The 4,114-nt window shown below is 51.7% G+C and overlaps 2 non-coding genes across 2 annotated transcripts; both read right to left on the bottom strand.

Moving 5' to 3' along the window:
- Positions 1 to 2,091: 2,091 nt before the first annotated feature.
- On the bottom strand, positions 2,092 to 2,164 carry trnak-cuu. The gene has a single exon. It is a non-coding gene; the product is annotated as a tRNA-Lys (tRNA).
- A 1,094-nt stretch (positions 2,165 to 3,258) lies between these two features.
- Positions 3,259 to 3,331, bottom strand: trnak-cuu. The gene has a single exon. It is a non-coding gene; the product is annotated as a tRNA-Lys (tRNA).
- Between the last annotated feature and the right edge of the window lie 783 nt (positions 3,332 to 4,114).

The raw sequence follows: 4,114 nt of genomic DNA on the forward strand, positions 1-4,114 counted from the left end.
AGATCATTGTAAGGCTGGTTGGGAGAAGGGGCAAGTCATACAGTCAAGACAGGCAAGAGCAAAGTCGAGAATGAGGTTGAACTGATAAATTCAATTCTTTCAATGCAAAAGGCCTGACAGGTAAAGGAGATGAGCTCAGGGCATGTTTTGGAACATGGGACTGGGACATCATAGTTGATACAGAGTCATGCATCAGGAATGAACAGGATTGGCAGCTAAATGTTCCAGGGTACAGAGACAAAGGCAGAACACAAAAAATGGAAGAGAGGAGGGGAGTGGAGTTTCTAAATATGGATAGCATTCCAACTGTATTTAGGGAGCATATTCCGAGGAGTGCATCCAGTGAAGTTATTCGGTCAGAACTGAGAAATAAGAGGGGAATGATCATTTAGTGATTGTAGTATATACTACTCCCCTTGAAAGCGTGAAATTAAAAACTAATTTTGGCAAGGGATCTCAGTTTTCTGTGAGAATAATAAGGCGGTAATGGTAGGGAATTTTAACTTTCTAAACATAGATATATGTTTCAATGCAGAACATTCTGTTAAGGTTAGGGTCAGATGTGTACAAGAATATATTCTTATTCAGTCTGTGCGTGGACGTGTACCTACGAGACAAGGAGCAAAACTTGACCATCTCTTGGGAAAAAGGGCGGGGAAACTGAATGAGGTGTAAATAATGGAGCACTTTCGAGCCACAATGTTGAGGACATTAAAAGGGATGGAATCAAACAAAACTCTGACGTTGCGGGAGAAACACAGCGAGCATGGCATCACCTGCGAAAGTGCACAAATCGAGCCAGACCTGGGCATTGTTGACTTCCCACCGCCAGAATGTGAGGGACATCGAGCGCGTTTTGCGAGCTCTGCGCATGGTAGTGCCATTCCAAAGCGAACGCCGAAGCAGGGACTTGAACCCTGGACCCACATATTAGACGTCGATGAGTTACCAACTGAACGAAACGGGGGCGTCCAGCTGCGGCCGTTCCAGGCTGAGCTTGAAAAGACATTGCACGTTCTCCGTGTTTTTTGTGTTTTTTCAAACTCCACGTTGACAGTCGCCCAAGGGTGGAATCCAAGCGGCTCGCCAGTTTTGTGAAGCAGTGCCACCCTCAGCAACCGACAACATCTCAGGGCAGAACTCATCCACCACAGATCCCTTTTAATGTGGCCCGCAATTTCTGTTAGCCCTCATCACCGTGACAACGAGTCGACTTCAAGTCTCTCCCCATCAGAACACCACCGCACCTCGTAAAACACCACACCACGCACACAATTCAACACCGCTCCCTCGCCTTGCGCACACTTCGGCGTCTCATCATCATCCCTCCAACACCACGCACAGTCCCCCTACCCCCAGCATCCACTCTGCTCGACACAATCCACCCGAACACAAGCCGCAGGCACCGACACTCCCACACGCACTGCCACATCACCATCAGCTCCAAAACAAGGAAGATGTGCATGAAAGGTTCCGTTTGAAGTGTCTGACTTGATTTTAAAAAAAGCAGACCATCGATGACAGCAGTGTCCATAAATCGAAGCTTCAGCACGTGCAAATAGAATCAGGATTTCACTGCTGCCTCCCAGCGCCACGGACCCTTGTCGGATTCGAGCCTCGGGCGACTACCTGTGTGCAGTTTGCACATTCTACCCGTGTCTGCGTGGATTTCGTCGGACGGATCCGGTTTCCTCCCACAGTCCAAAGGTGTGCAGGTCAGGTGTTCTGGCCATTGTTTTCAGGGATGTGTAGGTTCGGTGCATTTGTTCGGGGTAAATAGAGTCATGCGGTAGGGGTTTGGGTGTGTGGGGGATACTACTGGGAGAGACGGGAGCCTGTTTCCACAGTCGAGGGATTCGATGCTAATTTCTGATACGCACATTTGGAGGACCTGAAAGAGATCAACTCAAACAGAAGCCACGCTTTGCGGGAGAAACACCGCGAGTTTGGCAGCAACTGCCACATTTCGGAAATGCAGGCAAAAGGGGCCTGTGCTTGCTTCCCACCGCCACAATGTGAGGGCCATTCAGTCTGATTTGCTCGCACTACGCCTTCGCTGTTGTCCCGTGGCAGTGCAACTTAAAAGCGACCCGCCCGAGCAGGGACTTGAACCCTGGACCCTCAGATTAAGAGTCTGATGCTCTACCGACTGAGCTACCCGGGCTCGAGGCAAGCCGCCGCCCTGCTGCGGCTTTTCCTGCGTGAGCTGGAAAAGACGTTCGCGCTTCACACTCTCGCGCAGCCATTCTGACACAATCCACACAATTCAGTAGGAAAGACGGGCAACCCCGACTGTGCAGGGCCGATTCCAAACCGCTGTCTCTCTTCATCACCCCCATTCCATTCCCGCCCCGACCTCTCTCTACTGTAACAACCCTCCTCAACACACACCTCTGGCACCGTCAAAGCCATCAGCAAGCTTACAACACAGCACCGCCAAAATAAGAGCGGTGCTCATGAGACGGCCTCATCATCATCCCTCCAACACCACGCACAGCCCCTACCCCCAGCATCCACTCTCTGCTCGACACAATCCACCCGAACACAAGCCGCAGGCACCGACACTCCCACACGCACTGCCACATCACCATCAGCACCAAAACAAGGAAGATGTGCATGAAAGGTTCCGTTTGAAGTGTCTGACTTGATTTTAAAAAAGCAGACCATCGATGACAGCAGTGTCCATAAATCGAAGCTTCAGCACGTGCAAATAGAATCAGGATTTCACTGCTGCCTCCCAGCGCCACAGACCCTTGTCGGATTCGAGGCTCGGGCGACTACCTGTGTGCAGTTTGCACATTCTACCCGTGTCTGCGTGGATTTCGTCGGACGGATCCGGATTCCTCCCACAGTCCAAAGGTGTGCAGGTCAGGTGTTCTGGCCATGCTAAATTGCCCATTGTTTTCAGGGATGTGTAGGTTCGGTGCATTTGTTCGGGGTAAATAGAGTCATGCGGTAGGGGTTTGGGTGTGTGGGGGATACTACTGGGAGAGTCGGGAGCCTGTTTCCACAGTCGAGGGATTCGAAGCTAATTTCTGATTACGCACATTTGGAGAACCTGAAAGAGATCAATTCAAACAGAAGCCACGCTTTGCGGGAGAAACACCGCGAGTTTGGCAGCAACTGCCACATTTCGGAAATGCAGGCAAAAGTGGCCTGTGCTTGCTTCCCACCGCCACAATGTGAGGGCCATTCAGTCTGATTTGCTCGCACGACGCCTTCGCTGTTGTCCCGTGGCAGTGCAATTTAAAAGCGACCCGCCCGAGCAGGGACTTGAACCCTGGACCCTCAGATTAAGAGTCTGATGCTCTACCGACTGAGCTACCCGGGCCCGGGGCAAGCCGCCGCCCTGCTGCGGCTTTTCCTGCGTGAGCTGGAAAAGACGTTCGCGCTTCACACTCTCGCGCAGCCATTCTGACACAATCCACACAATACAGTAGGAAAGACGGGCAGCCCCGACTGTGCAGGGCCGATTCCAAACCGCTGCCTCCCTTCATCACCCCCATCCCATTGCCGCCCCGACCTCTCTCTACTGTAACAACCCTCCTCAACACACACCTCTGGCACCGTCAAAGCCATCAGCAAGCTTACAACACAGCACCGCCAAAGTAAGAACGGTGCTCATGAGACGGCCTCATCATCATCCCTCCAACACCACGCACAGCCCCTACCCCCAGCATCCACTCTCTGCTCGACACAATCCACCCGAACACAAGCCGCAGGCACCGACACTCCCACACGCACTGCCACATCACCATCAGCTCCAAAACAAGGAAGATGTGCATGAAAATCTCATACTTACTGCGTCACCATCTTCCTGACCCCTCACACTTTCTGCGTCAATATCACCCTGATACATTCACACTCATTGCTTCATTCTCACCTAACCACCTCATACTTACTGTGTAACTATCTCCCCGACCCCTCACGCTTACTGTATCACTATCACCCTGACCCCCTCACAATTACTGCGTCACTATCTCACTGACTCCTCAAATTCACTGCGTCACCATCACCCTGACCCCATCACACTTACTGCTTCACTATCACCCTGAGCCCATCACACTTACTGTGTCACTATCCCTGATCCCCTCACACTTACTGCGTCACTATC

This window comes from Chiloscyllium plagiosum, unplaced genomic scaffold, assembly GCF_004010195.1.
Source record: "Chiloscyllium plagiosum isolate BGI_BamShark_2017 unplaced genomic scaffold, ASM401019v2 scaf_11717, whole genome shotgun sequence".
NCBI classification, from domain to species: domain Eukaryota; kingdom Metazoa; phylum Chordata; class Chondrichthyes; order Orectolobiformes; family Hemiscylliidae; genus Chiloscyllium; species Chiloscyllium plagiosum.